The sequence below is a fragment of the Acartia tonsa genome, chromosome 2 (assembly GCF_053477335.1).
Source record: "Acartia tonsa isolate MP-2025a chromosome 2, ASM5347733v1, whole genome shotgun sequence".
NCBI classification, from domain to species: Eukaryota; Metazoa; Arthropoda; class Copepoda; order Calanoida; family Acartiidae; genus Acartia; species Acartia tonsa.
In genome coordinates this window covers 53,199,400-53,220,984 of record NC_137261.1, presented here as the reverse complement: position 1 = coordinate 53,220,984, position 21,585 = coordinate 53,199,400, and the positions used below count along the sequence as shown (strand labels likewise).

At 34.6% G+C, this 21,585-nt stretch overlaps 1 long non-coding RNA gene across 1 annotated transcript in view; it reads left to right on the top strand.

The window, feature by feature from the left end:
* The first annotated feature begins 292 nt into the window (after positions 1 to 292).
* Positions 293 to 21,585, top strand: part of LOC145312864 (uncharacterized) — a 33,395-nt gene continuing 12,102 nt past the window's right edge. The window contains exons 1-2 of the long non-coding RNA XR_013877148.1: positions 293 to 368; positions 823 to 869. This is a non-coding gene — a long non-coding RNA (uncharacterized LOC145312864). The remainder of the gene's footprint in view (positions 369 to 822; positions 870 to 21,585) is intronic.

Genomic DNA, 21,585 nt, shown 5'->3' with positions numbered 1-21,585 from the left:
GGAGAAGTGGGAAAGAAAATCCCTAAAAAAGAGATGGAGAATATGACGTCACAGGAAGACGACGTGGTGCAAAAGTTATTTTGGGCTTCGTCACAATTTAAATATATTTTGAAATGGGACTTGACCAATGAATGGCATTCACTGAAAAGTAGTAAATGTAGTTTTAGCGGGACAAAGCGGGACAGAGCCAATTAAAAGTCGGTACAAGGCCCCATTGAACGACATATGTTTCAATATTCCTTTTTGTTGGCCAAGGCATTCTCCTTAAAATATTTTTAGAATTATGTTGTGTGTTTATCTAGCGACAATGAGTCTGAGCATGACGAGAAACAAAACACAAACAACTTCTTTCTGTTTTCAAATCTGAGGTAACCATTTAAACAAATTGAAAGTGTGTCTTCTGCTTGCTGGCAGGGAGGTGTCGGGTTTGAGTCTGGTCCACACCGCGTTGAAAATAGTACCGACTGCTGGCTGCTGCTATGTCTGGCATGTGACACTAAATGTGTATGTTAATATAGAAAATAAAAGAGAGGATATGAAAGAGAGAGCGATGGAACATAGTTAATAAAGTTTTAAAAGTCACGCCTCCTTTAATTTAAGGTGCAAAAACTAAAAATACACTCCTTCTATTAGTTATATATCTACTTTAAACCTAAATAAGGGGATGTCGAAATTGTCTTGTGCGCTTCGTGCACCTCCCCCCCCCCTCACAGCAAATCCTCTGCACGCCATTATTTGCCGAGCCAATTATATATTCAATAATTTTTTTGTGTGTTGTATAAGTAAAATAAATAATATATTTGATGAAATGAATTAATTTAGAAAAACCTGTAGGCGACGAGTTAAAAGAAAAGAAAAAAGAAAAAAAGGTAATTATGTTAATTGATGTTTTATGTAAGAAATCCTTTCACCTTAATTTAATATGCTCTTAGAAATATATTTATAACTGTTTAATAAGTTAAATCAGTGACTGGAGGAGGTAAAGGTGTGTTTATCCTCCCCCCTCCCAAAAAAAAAACACATTTGAAAAAAAGGATAGTGGACCAAATAATGTCATTCTCGCGGTCGTACGCCGTCATGCGTCCTGTTAGAAGGGTGACGCAAATTTCATAACTCAGTTTTCGCTATTAATTATTTACTATTTTTCTTTATAAGATAAAAGCTTTGCTTGCAATATTATTTAATTCGCTATAATATAAAGTTAAATTTTTCTCAAATCGCGAAATCTGGGATCAGAAATTTGCGTCAACCTACCAACATGATGCATGACCGCGTACGACCGCGAGAAATGGCATTATTTGGTCCACTATCATGAAAAGAACATTATATTACACTCCCTTCCAAAAATATTTATTTACACACTCCCCCCCACATAAAAAAAATCTTGGACGTCCTTGATTAAACCTTACTCCAATTAAAAATGTATGACATAGCTTTCAGTAGGGGAGAAAAATAAAATTATTCCCAAAGATAAAAATCAGTTATGAAAACAAATTTGAAAGTCATAATTTAATTATTAATAGAAAGAATGTGAAATGCCTTGTCCAAAACAGGCACAACCCATTACCATGCACAGTTAGGACTTCTAGTAAAAGGTCGTACACTCAAAGGGTTGGTTGTATGTTGGGTGTTACTTAACCTAATACCCAGGGTGTTTGGACAGAATAGGAGTGATTTGGCTCCCCTTTAGTTATCCTAGTGACACCTTAAATGTTGTTTTAAAAATAGTACGATACCTAGATCTATGTTGCGTTCAAGTCTCTACGATACCTATCTGTGTTGCGTTCAAATCTCTATACGTAAAAAAATTTCGTTATAAATCTTCCCGGGACCTATGAGAAGCTACCCTGTTAAGGAGAACCCTGGATCGTCTTTTTCCCTTAAACCGATTCTATGAATAACTTGTAGAGTAGCTTTACTGGGGAAAAATCCAACCCATACTTTAAATTATGTATTTATTCTAATGAAAATAAAAAACTATAAAAATATTATCAAAATTAGACAAATTTAAAACAATTTAATATAATTTTTAAGTAAAAAAGCATGTATAAAGACCTATTTATTAAAATGGGGAAATAAGATTTATAAAACGAAGACCCTAAAACGTAATGTTAGAGACAATAACCCTTTTAATAGAATGGTCATAGTACAGCTAAAAAATTATTAGCAAATATTGTCAGTACATATTAACATTAGTAAAACAACACAAGAATCATAAAATTAGAGGTTTCGTGATAAAAAAACTAAATTAAAAGAATGATAATCTGTAAAAATTAAAGAGGACATTGAAAAAACATTACTAGAAAAACTAATTTGAAACCAATAGTTTAATGTATTCTTGATGTAAAATAAAATAAAATGTGATCTTGCTAATTTATGAAATGAATATTGTAATTTAGTTGAGATATACACACACTATTAAATGCAAAATCTTAAAAATCAGGTCGCCAATTCCTAATAAAACATAAAAATCAACATAAAAATCAAAGTCATCCTTTTTGCCTCTCTTTTTCCTTAGGCTTCAGGCCTATAAAAGTAAACCTGGAAGAGAGAAACAGGCAGTCGTTATACGGAATTACTATATCACACTGACTCTTTTCAAAAAATTCTAAAATTTAAGGGAAGACTCCCTTCTCTTGCTTTGGAATTTTCTGGAGGGTCCTGGCGGCTCAAACTTAGGATTTTTCATTTAAAACACACCTAAAAAATAAAAAGTTTTGTTAGATAAAATTCATAATACTTTGTTAAATAAATTGTAGAATATCATTTTGATGTTGGTCAATTGAGATAAATTTAAGGGTAAGGCCTTCTTAGGGCCTAAAAGCTTAGGCATCCGGACGGATAGTTATCTCCAAGTTTTGTTCTGAAGAGAACTCCTATAGCGCGGTACGCGGTACCTCCATAAGTCGCAAGTCACTACGGGGCTAAATAGGAATAACACAGGGAAGATACGGTGGTGGCTCGGCTACCAACGGTTGATTATAGCTTGCTATCTGACGGCCGATACTAACAACCGGATCCTCCCCAAGCTTCTGAAGTCCAGGAAAGTTGGAGATCGTTATCTATTCGGACAATTTAACATTTTCGGATTAGAACTCTGAATAAGTTCACGTCTTAAAGGTAGTTTTACTTTGCTAATACCCTGGAAGATCGGTTCGGAGCTGGCCTAGTGATTTTCTTACCTGACAAAGGTACCTAACAAAGAACTTCACGCCTCACGGGGATACAGGCAGTAGAACGGAATATTGTAGTCATGTTCGCATGACTCTAGTAATCACAGTAGATACTTTCAGTCCAAAAGTGTTGGCAAAGTTAGTTACCTAGGAATAAAAAATTCTTAGACTAAATAACAGTATAAAGTTATCAGTAATGTCTTAGTACCATTTTCGGAATAGGGCTTATAAACAAAAGACTATCTCTTAAGTGTATTTGGGTTTAGGATCGGTGTAAAATAATACCACCATTCTAAGGTTAGATACACTTGTCAAACAGGGATTAATGCGTCGCTGATCTGGAAAGGAGACATTGGTGAGAGATTGTAGTCCTGTGAAGTAGTGATAAAGGATTACATTTGTCCCTGGAACCCGGAGGTGACCCATAAAATTGGTTCCGTTACCGGATAAACCCAGGTAAGATTTAACTTTTTCCTTTTAGGAGGGAGAGGGCAAAAGCCACTAAATAAGTCTTACCGCTAGATATCCATAGTCAGAATTAACATCGTATTCTTCTAGCCTCGAATATATGTCCTGAAAATGGAAGATAATATTATTGATAATATAGACGAGGATGTATTAAATCCTCCACCATATAACCCTGATTATCAACCTAACTTAGATAATACTGAAGATCAGTATTTACACTTAGAAAATATAAATGATCAAATCGAGGAAATACCTCGAATTCAAACTGAGCCTGAGGTTCACACTATACCAGCCATGTTTGTTTTAAATAACAGACGCAGAAATAGAATCTTGCATAGGCCACAATTACATTTCAACCCCCAAAATGAGATAGAGCATAATATACAAACAATAAAACAAGAACAAACAGGCACAAAGCCTAAAATTAAAAAAGAAAATAAACCATCATCAGATCCACCAGAATATGAATCTGAATCTAGCGACTATTCAGAAAAACGAAAAAATAAAAAACATACAAATAAAAAATACAGACACTATGATCCTCTCAATCCTCATGGCTTTGAGGATAGGCGACATCATAAACATCATGAACACCATCACAAACAAAAAGACAAACAAAGCGACAGCGATAAAGAGGACAGAAGGAAAGACGATAAAAACTTCTCAATGCCAAAGAGAATGAATAAACGCAGAGACAGTAGTAGTCCAACATCAAGTTCAAGTTCCAGTTCATCTGATACGGAATCAGATTGGGACAGAAGAACATCCTCTAACAATAGAGATAATAGAAATAGAGAGGAAATGATCGAAATGAACTTATTAGAAAATAAACTAACCTCTGAACAGATGGATAAGTTAAGGCTCCTCCTCCAAGACTCGCCCAGCCATACAGATCTAAACATTAAAAAAATTATGAAACTTATCCCAAACAATCTAGTATGGGGTACCGCTGAGCATGAGCGCATTTTCCGCCAAATAAAATATCTTGGCAAAATACCTAACCTATACGGGGAGCAAACCAATCCTTATACCTTTTTCAACACTTTTAAATACTTAGAACAATATATAAAACCATTCACCCATAGTTCCTACAACAACATAATAATCCACTATTTTAACCCAGAATCAAGGAACAAGTTGGACATGCTAGAAATAGATCCTAATGTGCTAAGTGCACAGGATTTTGTAAAAGCCATCCTAACTACCATAGGTGCCGAAATACTTGGGCCACAGGACTATGAAAGGCGTTTCCACACCTATAGGATAACGACAGAGGACGAAGACAGACCAAACAAAGCTGTCATAAATCTAGCCGCAATGTTGCAAAAAACGGGAAATTCCCACGAGAATCAAATGGCTAAACTTAGAGAAAAAGTGTGTTTTTATCTGGTACCGCAATATTTGCAATCTGCATTTTTGGCAACAACTAATGTACCAAATTGCACTAAAGAAACCATACTAAACTGGTTTAGCAACAATCGCAGCTATTATCATGCAGCTGTGGACAGAAAAAGAAGGATGGAAAAACAGAAAAACGGGAATGTTAATCAATTAGGAAAAAATCGTCTAAATTCCCTAACGGCCAAAAAAGAGACACCAAAAGATAATGGCAAAAACAAAGGACAACAGAATGATAAAAATGCCAAAGACGTATCTACAAAACCTAAACCTGTTTGCGAACATTGCAAAAAAGGACATTATAGCAAACACTGTCTTAAACACCCAGACCCAGCTATAAGGAAAGCTAATGGGGAATGGTGGGACAAAAAGAAAAAAGAGAAGGAATTAGCCAACCGCATAGTTTGCCTGCTATGTAATTCTGACACCCATGGTAGTGCCGACTGTCACTGGTATCCCAATGTGACACCGGCCCAAGAACAATGCCCTAGATGCCTACATTATGGGATACCGAGACGTCATCATCCCCTGGCAGCGTGCACATTACCACTGCCAGCGGAAAAAAACGGCTAAGGCCGCCGAGTACTTCTCAAGAAATCAATAAAATACATAATACGGATTCTTGGGAAATACCCGGCGCCCCTGACAAAGGGAAAAACTCACCTGCTATAAACAAACATCAAATATCCATTCCAGTGGCGGTTACACTCACTCTAAAAACAGAAATAAATAATGAAAATCAAGAAATTAAACTACTGGAATGTTCAACCAATAATGACAAACAAAATAACCCTGTAAATACTCCACTTAATTATGATATTCAAGATGAATTTGTAAATAATAAATCAGCAGCCCCTGGCAGCTTAAATGAAGGTGACCACTGTGATATTGTAAATAATAATAGTATAAATAATGACCAAATATTAGATATCAATTTGACAGAAACCATACCTGTCAAAGAAATTGTAAAAAAGGGTATATCCGAAAAACTACAAGAGCTTAAAGAATCAGAAAACGAACCAATTAACGACAGCAATAGTAACAACTTACCCATTCCGAGCGAAGATAAAGACAATAGCACCATACTTGAACACTCAACACTATATCCTAAAATAGAAATAAAAAATGTTAGTAGTAATTCTGATGATACCCAATCTATTGAAGAAAATGACTTAAAAATTCTTTCCGAAGAAAACCCTTCAATGGAAGATACCCCTGAATATGATATAGATGAAAACGATCTATTAACAGATATTACAGGATTAACTAGGGCTGAAATCATGGCCGAAATCGAAAAAATTGAATTAGACAGTGACAAAGACTCTATATCAGACTTAAGTGACTTAGATAGTAGCGATTTTAGCTCAGATGAGGATGAAAAAAATCCCCCATCAATCTCCGAATCCGGATTGGAAAAAATATTTGAAAATTTCGAGTACCGGGGAGAAAAATCTGTAGAGGAACATTTATTGAACATCAATCAAACCATAGCTAACGTAGATATTGCAAACAAAATAAACACAGATGAACAGACTGAAGTTGAAACTATCGCCACCGGCTGTATTTACCTGGACGAATTTGATAATGCAGAATCTGCCAGGGAACAACATAAAGCCGAAAAAATAGAGCAGTCATTTTTAGAAACTGATGATGAGTCTGAAAGCAGAATAAAACATAAAAAACATTATTTTAAAAATGAATTATCATTGGAGAATCGTGCAAAAATAGCAAAAACAATATCGTTTTTGAGTTATTTACACGAATACCCAAACCAAAATAAACTTATGACAATTATTATGATTGTGCTCACAGCCATGTTATTGGGGAATTATCTTGCTCCATATGGGCTATTGACGATAATTTTCCTGTATGTCAACATACCCAATGGGAGATATTTCCTACAACTGCTGGCTGAGAGGACAACCGATATAATTGACATAGACAAATTAGAAACAAATTTGGAAATAAAAACAATTCAAAGCCACCTAGGCGTGCTGGACAAGATCCAAATTCCCGTGGCAATTAATGGCAGCAAAATAATTTTTGAACTAGACACTGGGGCCGCAGTAAACTGCGTATCAGAAAATATCTTACTAAAAGTGCTGCCTAATTACCACGAGATGGAGCTTTGTTCAGCCTACCGTTTGTCTTCAGTAGAAGGCAAAGCAATTAGCGTCATTGATGCCAGGCGCCTAGTTTGCCAGTTTGAAGGGGTGGGAAAAGTGTTCTTGGACTTCCATGTACTTAAAGAAAAGAATATTTGCCTATTAGGACGCCCATTTTTGATTACTTGCAATATAGGCATGCAAGTAAAAGGGCAAAAGGTCTACATAGAAATAAATCCTAACAGAAGGAAGGTAAAAAATCCTTTTGCAGTCAATATCAAAAAATTAGAATTAGCAAAGGGAGAAGAAAAATTAATAGAACTGGAAGTCAAAGATAAAGACCCAAAACAAGAACACTTTATCCCACACCTTTCAAACATGTATACTCAGATTAAGATAAAATACAAAATGTATTCAATAACCAGGACAGGGGAAAATAAACTCGCGGTGTACGTTGAGAACTGTGGAGAAAATCCATTGATAATCAAACCAGGCGGGTTTCTGATCTCTCTCCTGCCTTGCCAACCTGAAAAAGACAAAAACTTAAAATTAAAAGGTTTTAAAGCACCTAAAATGGGTTCAATTAAATCAATCGCTGTCTTGAGAGGAAACAATGGAATCAAAGAGCAGCTTAATAAAATAAAAAAAGGTTCCAATATTCTGTCAAAGACGCGCGATTATCTAATTAAACCCATCCTAAATAAAATAAAATATGTTAAGAATAAAGTAAAAGATATTGTAAATAAATTATTGGATAAAATACCATTTAAAATAGTGCTAAAAAACGTATAAAGCCCCGCTCTAATGTTGATGTTTTTAAGAAAGATAAAACATATGTTAACATAGATAAGATTATTAAAATAAATAGTGTAAATACAATACAACCAGAAAATGAATTAAGTCTTGAAGAAATAGCAGATATTTTTGGGGATAATAAAGAGGGAATTGAATTGACTTCGCCACTACCCCCACCGCCGCTAACCTTAGAACAAATATTAGGAAAATTAAGTTACATAGAGGACCAAAATGTAAAACAAATAGTAGCTAATCTTTTATTTAAATTTGAAAGTGGGGCGTCCCACAACTTCGATATTGGGGAAAGCATTGAAGAAATGGATTTCCCTTGCCCTGAAAATTATGATAAGAATACTAAAATATATAATCTCTCCCTAACCGATACGCTTCATCTTAGATATTTCATAGACCTATGCTTAAAAATGGACATAATTGAATGCTCCCCACCCAGCCAGCAGTTTGGGTCACCTGTTTTCCTTACAAGCCGTAAGGATAAACAGGCGCCACCACGCATAATCATTGACTCTAGGGGGGTAAATGCTAGTATTCCTTACAGCGTATCATCGATCACAATGGATCCGATGAATACGCTAAAAAATCTGCTACCTAAAGTAAGATATGGGACTTTTGTAGATATTAAAAATGCATTTTATAATCTTAAACTATCTCAAAAAGTTCTTGATTCGGGAGTGTCCTGCATTGTGACTAGTTTTGGGTGTTTCAGGTTTAAGAGAGCCATCACCGGCTATGCCGGAACACCCAGCCTATTGTTGCATTATATATTATCAAATATTCATTTAAATGATTTAAAAATTAATGACATAATAGAATTGTTACTAGTTTGGTTCGATGACCTCTCAATCTTCTCATGGTATGAGGAAGACATCGAAGAACACCTCGCCAAACTAGAAACTTTTCTGTCACGTCTTAATAGGCTAAATCTAAAATTAAATTTGGACAAATGCACTTTCTGTACAGACTTAAGCAAAGATAAAGTAGTTGTATTAGGCTATGAAATAGGCCAGGGACGGATTACCGTCCCGGACAAAAAGGTCAAATATATAATGCAACTAAAAGCTCCAAAATCATTAAAAGAACTTCAATCATTTATAGGAAATCTTCAATATTATAGGTCACTATTACCCCTACCTATCCATGGACATATGAATGCTTTGTTCCCCCAAGTAAGGAACTTTGACTGGAATCCAGAGGCGGATTTCCACTTCAATAAAATCAAAGAAATACTTGCGTCTGATAATCTCAGCAATGAATCAGCAAGAAATATAGATTTTCAGTTGTTATACACAGATGCCAGCAAGCATGCCATAGGATCCAGCTTGCTAGGATTCGAACTTAAAGACCTTTTTCAATCCGAGCTGCCTAACTTTATGGACATGCCTGCTGAATTAAAAACATATTTTAATGGCCATGAAGAGATAGGGGTACTTTTTAAAGAATCAGACTATCTAAACTTATTTTATCAGATAACTATCTTTTTAAAACTAGATTTTTCAAATTCATATGAAAATTGGTATAAAATTTTTTCAAACAATTTTACAATGTATTCACAATTAAGCTATCTCTTGGAAGTCACCTCCGACGATGTTATAAGGACCAAACAAGAAATGAATAAAATATTTGTAGAAAAAATAAATCAACTTAGAGCAGGGGCGCTACCGTTGAACAATCCATACGTACAAACATTCCTATTTTATTCTTTTTCAATTTTTTCGAAACATAAACTTCGAATAATCTACCTGTCAAGCAAAGACGGATCCATCCTCGAGAACTTGCTCTACCAGCGATTCACCGAATCCTCCAACTTTGAAATTATAATATTTGTTAATAATGACAATTTTTATTATTTGGGAGTAAAAGAAAATATTGAAATAAAACAGAGAAAATACAAAAAGACAGTTCAGAATCTAGACGTCAGTGACAGAGAAGTTTATACGTTCCTCGAAAAAAGCATGAAAAATAATTTAAATGATATTAATGTGAGAGGAAAGATATTAGGGTTTTTCTCAAAAACTGTGGCCCCCAAAGTTATGGAGACCACAGGTATAGTGTACCTAGAGATCCTGGCCATCTATGAGGGCCTCACCTTCTTTGAGGTGGAGATCAAAGGTACAAGGACATTAATACTGACAGACAATGTGGCTTGTTATAAGATCCTTAGAAACAAGAAAATTGAGAATCGTAAGAGTAAACTTGATTACTTAAGTCAAAAAATTCTCTATTGGTTTGGAAAAATGGTTTCCTTTCTATCTATTCGGACAGACGAACAGCTGGCCGATTTTATTAGCCGCCTAATGCCCCATGCTACTGAAAGACTTGACTTTCAGGTGGAGGAAATAAAGCCTGTATATCAAGGGGAAAATTTTGCTATTTTTGATGCAGCACCCATTATACGGGACAAAGAAAACTTTATAAACAAGGACACGGATGTACAAATTTTAGCAGTAACTAGAGGCAAAGCTGACGAAGTCCTTAAGAAATATGAGGAATTAACAACCCGCAATAAAAGGGCAAAAAAGGATAAAACCAAAAAACCTAGTAAAAAGGAATTGCAAGAATCAAAAGATTTAGCAGAAAAATTATTAGAACAAGTTTTGCCTCCTGTCCCTGCTAAAAATCCGTCCGAAGAAAATATTAACGTGCAGCAGGAAAGTACAAGTAAATCTATCCCTGTCCCCGAGACATCAGACAATATGACACATGTTGAAAAGAGTTCAAATAAAATTGATGACCAATATGTTAATTTTGATTCAGGGGTTAAAGATACAAATTTAGATAAAAATCAACAACTTTTTAATGACCCAATTCCTATAACAATTGAGGATAATAATCCAATAGATATTGTGCCCGTAGATGAACAATTTATTATTAATGATCCTATTCCAATTTTTCCTGACGAAGAACAAAAAATAATAGAAGATCCAATAAATAGTCTTCCAGATAATGAACAAATAAAATTTAATAATATAGATCCCTTGACTCCTGACCCTATTGAACAAAATGTTAACACGAGCTCAAAAATAAATTTAAACATTGAAACTACTGAGGATTTAGGAATAAGCATAGATACAAAAAAATCATTTTCTGAGGTCTTATTAAATACACAAGAACATAGTACAGTAGGACATAGCTCAAATAAAGCTATGTCAGACCAAATGGCACATTTTGAACAACAACTTAATAAAAAACCTGACAGGGAAGAAAGGGAAAAAATGAGAAAAGAAATAGTAAATGAATTTCTAAATCAACCCCATGATAATGAACAAAATTTGTCAAATAAAACTAAAAGTCACACCGAATATGAAGAAAGCATAATATTATTACCAAATGCAAATGCTACTTTTGAAAGGCTGCGAATTTTTGAAAAATCTACCTTTATACAATTACAAATAAAAGAAAATTTGTCAAATGACGTCAATCCAGCGACATTAAAATATAAGCAAAATTTATTAATTCTACCCTACCCTCTTTACGGCTATATTGCTGGAAGCATGCACCGTGATATGGTACATGCAGGGATGAAAAGGGTTCGTGATAATATAACATCCACATTTTATGTACAGTATAAATCAAAATTGCGGAAAATAATTGAAGCCCATATAAGTTTATGTTGTACATGTATAAAATCCAAAAACAATCATTTAAGATTAAAAAGATTGACCTCAATTAATAGAAATAATAAATTTAGAAATACGGTAGTAGCAATGGATATACTGGAATTTAGTAAGAAATCAAAAATAGATGGAATAAAAGGAATACTGGTTTTTATGGATGTAGCCACCCAGTATATTACATTGCATTATCTACCAGATCTAAACTATGAAGATATTGAGAATGGCATAAGCCAATACATTCTATTACATGGCCATGTCAAAAATTTTTGGGCCGATAACGGCAAAAACATCAGAAATTCTAAAAGTGAATTATTTCTAAGAAAAATAGGCTCAAGATTCTTGGATAGTGCTGCTTATAAAAGTGCCTCGAGGGGCAATATCGAAAATCGTATTAAAGTAATCCAAAATTTAGTACGAATTGCAAGGGCACATGCCGCAGACATAAAAATTAAAACAGCATTAAGCACAGTAATACATATAGTGAATACCATAAAATTAATAGGGACAAAACTAAGTCCTTATAACCTCCATTACCTTAGTTTGTACGGTTTTGAAGGTGGAATAGTGCAAAATGATAATTTATTTAGACCTAATTTCTCATTCGACCCCAAATCTCTGTCCAAGAGATTTGAGGATTATCAGATTCCTTTTAAGCAATTACATGATGAAACACAAGAATTTATTTTCAACAGACAAGAAAAATTGTTGAAAAAACTTAACAAGAATAGACATGACCATAACTATAAAGTGGGGCAGTTTTGCGTGCTGCGCCGTGACCGTCTAAAAAAGAAATACTACGCAAAAAATAAACCAGTTTTTGATTTAATGGTATGGATCATACTTCATATAGGAAGACCTTTAATTACCATAAAAAATATTTGGAGCACTTCTACAAGGAAAGTGAACCCCACGCAAGTAAAAATACTGCGTGAGGATTTAATAGGCGACTATCAATTACCCAGAAAGGTTGCTAAACACTTTAAGGTGTTGACCTTGCGGGATATCCGAAAATTTAACAAAATAAACAAAGCAAATAGAATATTGAGAAGTATATCAGACGACAAATCTAGTTCTAGAGTAGATTCACTGTCAAGTATTTAATCTTAGCTAAATTAAAGAAAGACAGATATCCTAGTTATAAAGTAGCTATTCTCCTTTAATATTTAAAACACCTACCTTTCGTCATTGCGGCCAATTTCGGAAAGCTCAAGCTCGTCGGACTCCAAGGGTAAAGCTTGTCCATCACTTCCTTGTCTTGTAACAGCATCTTGCACTTCGCTGTAAACGTCAAGTTCCAACCACGAGCCGGACAGGCAGATGTTCTGGAGCGAGGTAGGAAGGCTACGGGTTCCGATGGGATACAAATAAGGCAGAGATCTTGACGTGGCGTTGCGCAGCGACAAGGGGATAAAATCCATCTTTTGTTTAGCCACGTCATAACGTCGCTGGTAGTTATGCATTTCAGTCCGCAGTCTCAAACATTCTACTCTCAGGCGTTGGGTTTTTGCATTCAAGGTTTTATAACGAATTTTTAACTCCTCCTCTTCGGTTTTAGATCTCTTCAACAGCTGGCGAACATTCCTCAAGTCACACCAAAGGCTGAGGGAGTTACAAATACAGGTCACCTGAAAATAAAAAATACAAATTAATAAAATAAGTGATTAAAAAACACATTTGTTAGAATAAATGTAATATGTGTCATTCAAAAACAATAGAACTAATAAAAAGCAAACAAGTAGTGTCCCCTGATCGCATGAGTATATATTGGGAGCTAGTAAGATTAATTCAACAGTTGGATTTATTGTACAACGCTGTCATCCAAGCTAAAAAACATTTAAATTTCTGTCAATGCAGAGTTTGTAAGAACTTAAGGCAGAGCGAAGCTACTCGGGGATCAGCAGCACATCTTTATCAATACATGGAATCAAGCTATCAACGTTTGACGCGCCCTTATTTGAGAAGAATCATTCTAAGTTTAGCCGTACAATTTAGGTTAAATTTAATGCAACAAAACTCTTTAGAGTAGTTAACCAATCACTCACTTAAATAAGCTACACAAATTATTTTCAGTAAAAAATCAGAAAATAAAGACAATACTTAAACTAAGTGAAAAACAATGATGGTTGTGAATTCACTAGAACTTTTTAGATGCTTCCCTAAGAAAAAACTCATGGAACTAGTGCATGATGGTATGAAGGCGGAGGATGTGATTGTACTTTGCTATGATTACATCTTCTACTTCAACGCAATGTTCAGGGACTTGAGATGGGTCCAAAGCGCCACCTCCGATGAGATATTTCATGACCAGCTGAGCGATCAAATTCGAAAGAACGGCGAATGGAAAGCCTTCTTGAAGAATTTGATCGCTTGGTTTCGTGAGTCTCCTCGGAGTGAAAGGCTGCCTAAAATTTTCCTTGACCATGCAGCCAGCATAGACCATTCCATAAACAAGTATCACCTAGCCATTAGGGAGTGGGACTCTGCAGTATGGGAGGGACGAGATAAACCTAGCCGGTTTCAGAGAGAACGACACGAGCTCCCCCATCACGAAGGAAACCGACTCCAAAGCCTCGGCCGCCGACAACCTCGAGAACATGAAGATCACCGCGCTCACCGCAACCAGGATAGACGAGATAGACGTTACCAACACCTGCAAGAACGCCGTGCTAACCATTACCAGCACGACACTCGTAACATACTTGGAGAATACCCCAGGGAGCAGCGACAGAGGCCTAGTGGGCTAGCAGCATGGGGTTTCAGAGCCTGGCCAACTAGCGGAGACCTTCGCCAACAACTTGATAGAGGAGCAGGACGTCGCCGCTGTGCCTCGGTTCAACCAATGCCACGCTATGACCACGCCCCTAGAAATCGCGACAGCTAAGAAAATTAGCACCCATCCACTTAGTTAGTAGTCTAGAGTAGCAACATATTTAATCCTTATTCATGATACCTATATTTAACCATATTATCCTTATTTAATCTTATTTAACCATATTAATATTATAATTACTATATGTTAATCTCTATATAATCAAAATATATTATAATCAATAAGCACAAAATGAGTTAATGTATCGTCTAAAAATAATTATGAATGATTGATAAACTCTAAAGAAAGATAGGGATAAGTTAATTAAAAAACTAATTGAAATTTTGATTCTATATTTAGCAAAACGAGAAAAATTATAAAAAAGTTTATAAGCGACAATAGTAGGTTTTGCCTCAAACTAAATAAAATTGTAGCAGTAGAATGTGCGGCTGATGCCTAGAAAAGCTTCGCTCCCAGAAAAATAGAGTTGTTATTAAAACGAAAACACAAAATTTTAGAGTAGTTTATTTCCAAAAAAAATTTAGTTGATAGGTGTATCTTAACTATGCGTTAATACCTAAGTAAAACGTTAACTCTAGGAAAGGGACCGATCCAAAAAAGTTTTCTATGAAGAAGTAATAACTAAAATAAAAAAGGTTTTATTTACTACAAAAAATCTATATCGACGAACGTAAAAAGCTAATTTTAAGTAAAGTTTCGCTCCAAAACTATTTTCATTTGTAAATAAATTAATATTCTCCTTTTGTAAGAACTAATAAAGTGTTGAAAAAAGTTGACACATGTCAAATTTGAGCATAAACAGACCAAAAATTATTTTAAATTAAATTTAAATAATGCAAGTTTGAATAAATATGACGCCAACTTGCTTATTTTGAAAATCCAACTTGCAAATTTTTAAAACACACTCACACAGCCTAGTCTACTGGTGTGTGTGCGTCACACAACTCAGTTAGGGGTATGCACACCCTAGTGCCATATAGGCATACGCACACACAAGCCAATTAGCAGTAAAGTACATTTCAGAAGGTCACTAAGGGACACACACCACCCGTGCTGCACAGGCACACACACACACGCAAATACACTTAGCCTAGATAAAACATCAAACATACAAAATACAATCTTTATTAACAAAAAGATAACAAATTAATTTATAATCATATTAATAAAAAATTCTTCGCGTAGCCGTAAGTATTCATCAAAAATAGGTCTCATGCGAAAGACAACGGTCTCGCGACCGTCACCAGAGCTGGGATACTGGGAGAGAAAGACACTATATAGGCGTTCCAAACGTGCATGAAATCCAGTAAGGAAACCTTCCCTAACTCTCATAGGCAATTCAGGATTGTTGAACCTGATCACACTCTCGTATTTAACTTCATCCAACACTTTATCCAATAAAACCTTAATATGAGTCTGCAAATTATCAAAATTAAAGTCATTTACAAGTAAGGCTTGAGAATTTGCCAGCACATTTTCTGCAAACGACATCTTTCAAACAGAATATATAAATGATTCAAACACCAAATAACCATTCATTTTTATACCAAAATAACCAGGTGTGTAAAGCTAGGGATACGAATCAAGCTCACGAGTAAACCTCATTAACCTGCCATTAACTAATTTCTATTGGATAACAAAATGATGCATAATAGTGCGCTAAATTACAGCGGCAAGCCTAACATTACAATTCTTTCCAATACAAATTTTACAATATAAAATAAATCTAACCTTTAATAACAATTATTAATAAATTACTACGCCGTTTAAAACAAATAAAAAACAATTTTCCACAATTTATTGAAAAATTAATTTGGAAACATTAAGAACAATATTTCAAAATCAAGGAAAGCTGCCGCTGGTCTTCTCACAGATCCTGTTGGAAATTGAATCGAATCTTCGACGGATATACGCAATGTAATCATTCGAATACTCGATAAAATCATCCCCAAAAGTAGCAGGTTTAGAATCATCTGGTGTGAAACGGCTGACCCACTCAAATTCTAGATCCAGCAACTCTCTTCTAAAATTATCGCGATCAGTTTGAGAAGCTAAATCTCCGAATTCGCCGTTTTGTAAACCCACCACAAGTTTGGCTATATTTCTAGTGAAATCGCCATAAATAACTTTTAGAGCCTCGCGACTAGCAAAAGTAGACATTTTCACAATAAGCAACCAAAAACAACTAAAATTAAACAAAACAAAACAAGCAAACATCAACTAAAATACAAAGATAAACCAATTCACGCGCAAATTAAACGCGCCAAATAACAAAGGTTTAATAGCTACCACACCTGGAGAAATAAAAAACACCCCTTTTTAAACCGATTAAAACAATAACTAATCCACACAACAGCTGCGGGCAGCTAGACAATAAAAGAGGCGGCAAAATTATTAAAACAAAACAAATCTTAGAAAATATCATATAAAACAAAATAAATAAAATAATTTTCACATTTATTAATGTATATTTGAAACACAAATAATTTGTTTAAACATGAAAAACTTGGAGCTGGTGAATCTCTACATCATTTTCTACAGATCTCAACTTAGCAAGTTGAACAGCCTCAGTTTCTCCTGGCAAAGGCCGACAGAGCAAGACCCTTGCGACTAAAGTTTCTTGAACACCCATTAGTCTAACCACCTCCTGTCTATCAACGGTAGGGTCAGAGGTCTCAACCCTCATTTGTAGATATCTATGTGCATTCCTCATGACGTTAGTCAAATCCTCCCAAATTAATCTAACAGTTTCGCTTACAGCCATTCTTTTTAAATATTTGCTAACAAACTAAAAGTAAAACCAAAACCAAAAAACATTAAAACTCTGTGAGCACACCAGATGAGGATACGCGCGCGCAAGGATAAATAAACCATCCATAGAACGAAAATAAAATAGATCAGAAGTATTTTCGGGCATACAAAACAACAAATAAATAAATATTACAAAATTTATTCATAAAATTATGACAATAAATTTTATAAAACACTACAAACTAAGACTACAAATTAAAATTTTAATATTCTTGCCAAAATTCATGAATACACTGGCCAACAAAGCCCATAGCATCCCGGAAAAATCGATCCAATTGTTCAACCTTTGTGAAGATAGGCTTCATTTTTCGAACAAAAGCCCCCTTGGTTTCTCCAAATATGGGGCGGCTCAAGTTGAAATAGTTGAACTGTACATCCAATTCACGCAAACATTCTTTAGCCAAGATACAGATACCATCACCAGGATATTCCAAATATGCTTCGAACTGCTGTCGAACACAACCAAACTCGTATTCTCGAATGAAATCCCAATCTTCACAGGCACTCTCATACGCATATTCATAACAAACATCCGCATCCGTGGAATCCTTCTCAGACATTTTTATTCCAAAGCCCAATAGAGAATGATAAAATCATAAAGCACAACTTATATTTATACTTAAAATTGTCAATAACACACATGCAGATTACAAACACACACACCGATATCAAAAAATTCAAAATAACAAGCAAAAAACTTAACCCTTAGAATAAATAGGTAAAATTAAAATTTTGTTCCAAAAAGCGTTAAATTTATGAAACTTCTAAATGTGAGTTATAATCCTTATAGCGTTAACACACAACAGCAATAGAAAAAATAGCAAAATTAAGAATAACATTTAACCTTGCATTTAAAATGTAATCCTTGCTATAAAACTTTTCAACACTAGCAAAACACATAGATTTTAAACCATAATAACCAAATAAAATTAATTTCGAATATTAAAACCTCACAACACTCAGCCATAAAAATAAAATACAAATTATACAACACATCATATTTATTAATAAGAAAGAACAAACTAATTTATAATCATATTAGCATAAAACTCTTCACGCAGCTGATTATATCCATCCATAATAGGTCCAATATTAGCAATAAAAGATTCACGATCAACACCAAACACTGGTTGTAGGGTAAGAAATCTCTCATACAGGCTATCCAAACGACCAAAGAATCCAGAAACCCAGAATTCTTCCCTAATTCTTATAGGCAACGTTGGATCATTAAATCTAGTAAAACTATCATAACGGGCCTCATCTTGAAATTTATCCAAAAGGAAAATAAAATTCAACTTCAAACTCTCAAACTGGCTATTATTCAGCTCGAAAGCTTCAACCTTCTCCTCCTCTGTTAAAGGCATTTTCAAACAAAAAACCACAACTAATAAAACCAAAACAACAGCAAACTATTTTTATACCAAAATACCCAAGCGCATAAAAACAAATCACGTGCATTTAACTCACGAATACACCTCTTAAACCTGTCTTTTTAAAACGAATTCCTATTGGACAACCAGCCATAACCAAACCTCAGACAAAGAGGAACATAAAATAGCAACAAACTAATGTCCACATAAAGCAGCAAATAAAATGAAATAGCAATTCCTATCTATCTTTCTCTCGACTAAATCTATATCACTAATACTCAGTCAGTCAAAATACTAAAATGTCAGTAAAAAAGCGCTACTAGTCTTGAACAAATAATCACTTATAAGATAGATAGAAAATAATTTTTAACAAAATACACCCTCCCTCCCTACATCCCTGGAATTCAAATAATTAAAGGAGATATAAAAGCTACATACATGTCGTCAAAATACCCCTAAAAGGTAATTTTTTTGCCACAGGGGGAGAGTATTTGCCTTTGCAAATAACATTAAATCTTTTGGTTAATAAAAAATCATTAAAGTTTCATTCAAATAAAATAAGGGTAAAAGTATGCATACGGCCTTATTCCTCAATAAAAGAAAAAAGAGGTCTTTTAGCTCAAATCAAAAAGGGCAACTAGCTTCCAAACTTATAAACAGATAAGAATGGGGCAATAGGTCAAACATAGACCAAAAATAACTTTCCAAAAACCCTAAAATAAAAACAGGGAGGAAAGTACCATAGGTTATAAAAAACCAAATATATTGAAACTTAAAAAACATAAAAGGTACTCACCACAATAACCAAAAGAAAACACACAACGCCAGCCCCAACCAGCAAGAGTGCTGGGCAAGCGGACCGAAGGCCGCTCACGGGCGCCTCCTTCAAAGCCGAAACAGGTTCGGAACAGTTAAACAAGACAGGAGACGGCGCTGGATGTTGGTAGCGACTAAAAAAGAAAAGATAGAATTAATAAATAATACTATTCTTTCTCTAATAAATACTTCTAAAAAAGTACAAAAAATAATCATTACCTACAAATAACATTAACTACAGAAGGCTCAAGACAACGTAAGAAATCTTTATGATAATCCAACGAACGATCATGGAGATCAACACCAATCTCCTCACTACTATCTTCGTCGTAAACGTAGTTGGGATCCATAACAATAACTAATCAAAAACTGTAAGATTTCAGTGTATAATTTCACTGACTAAATAAAAAAGCAATATATATATATCAAATTTTAATTATTACCTCGCAATCTGCTAAACAGCAGATAAATAGATGGTAAATTAGCATACAGCCAAACGGCCAAAGAAAACCCCAGGTAGATCTGGGAAAACAGACAAAAAAATCTGAAAATAACATAAATAAATTAGTAAAGAAATACCAAAAAATATATTAAAAAACTCTTGTTAAATGTCTTTAGATAATAAAACGCTAAAATCGAGATAAAAAATTAGCGGGTTATTGAGAACACTTTATTAAAATAAGTTCGATACTTAAAAAAAAAAAAAAGTTACTTACCACATAATAGAACAATAAGCTGGGGGAGCATCCTCCGCAGCAACAGCTCCACGCTCAACAGCGGCGTTATTCATAGGGGCTTCGATGTCCTGGAGCTGAAAATCTTCGGTGGCCCCCCCCGGACGTGACCGCAGATGAAACACCTGGCCAAACACCAGGGAAAAACGTCGGGAGAAGGCCTTCAACTTGTCCTTCGGCAACACTGAAAATAAATCAAAATTAATAAAACATTACAAATAAATTAAGATAAACCTTTTAAAGATCGGACCAATACTCAATAAATCTATTAATTGATATCATTTTAAAAAGCAATTATATTATTTTTATGTTTCAGCACAGCATATAAATCAGAGATTAAAAGATGGCGCATGCATATAAAAAGCAAAAAGTTATATGCATAGGGGGAAGTTACTTTCAACGAGTAAGGTTCGAACTTGAAAAAGCAGGTTTTATTTTTGTTTTTCTAACAAATGTACAGATGTTATATTCATCAAACTTACCCCCCAGAAAAAGAGAAATAAAAAGAAATTTCTTTAAATCCGTAAGAAAAGAATTAAATAAAAACACACTAATACTGTTAAACTTAACAGGAAACTCTCTATTTGTCAACCAATGTAAAAAGGACCACCACAACCCAGAAAATACAACCGGTTTCGACAACGACAAAACAACGTCCTACATACAATGTATGAGGAATCTACTAAGATTTTTGGTTCGAAATCTCAAGAGAAAAGGGATGGAATGGTCAGAAATGAAAGAAAGAATCGTGATTCTGCCAACCTCCCCAAGATTTATCTATACGTGTTGCCAAGATCCTGATCACCACACACAAGATTTAAAAACAATCCATGATACAGTGTCATCAATGCAATTAAATTTAAAAAATCATTTTACTATAGCAAATGTACCAATAGTCAGAGTGGTGCCATTGCGCCACTGGATCAACTTCATACTAATCAACCTAAACATAGACGAAATATTTTGTGCGGATATGGAATTTTTGAAAAAACTGTGCAAAAGGAACTTCTCGTTCTCTTTCCGAAATCTAGGAGGGAATAAGACCGCTCAAAAAATAATACTGAAATATGTGTTAGACTTGGAAAAAGACAATGGACTACACATCAAATCAGACTACAACAAATTATGGATCGACTACCTGCACTGTCTGATATCACCTGACTATCCGATTAATGCAATTGTAAACAGAAAATTGCGTACTCATTATAATAAATTGAAGAATTAGGACGATTAAAAATGTACGACTTTCAGTGGTTACACAAAAAACTAGACGATAAACTAAAAAACTTTTTTCTACTTTTAGGAAATGATTTTGTTAATCCTATCCTTACTATTTGGGGCTAGTAGTGGTGTGTTACAAGGGGAACAGGTCAGTTTTCTCAAGGAATCTCACTACCTACCAGTAGAAAGATTCCCTTCTTATTACCAAGATGCCATAAAATTCAAAATACAA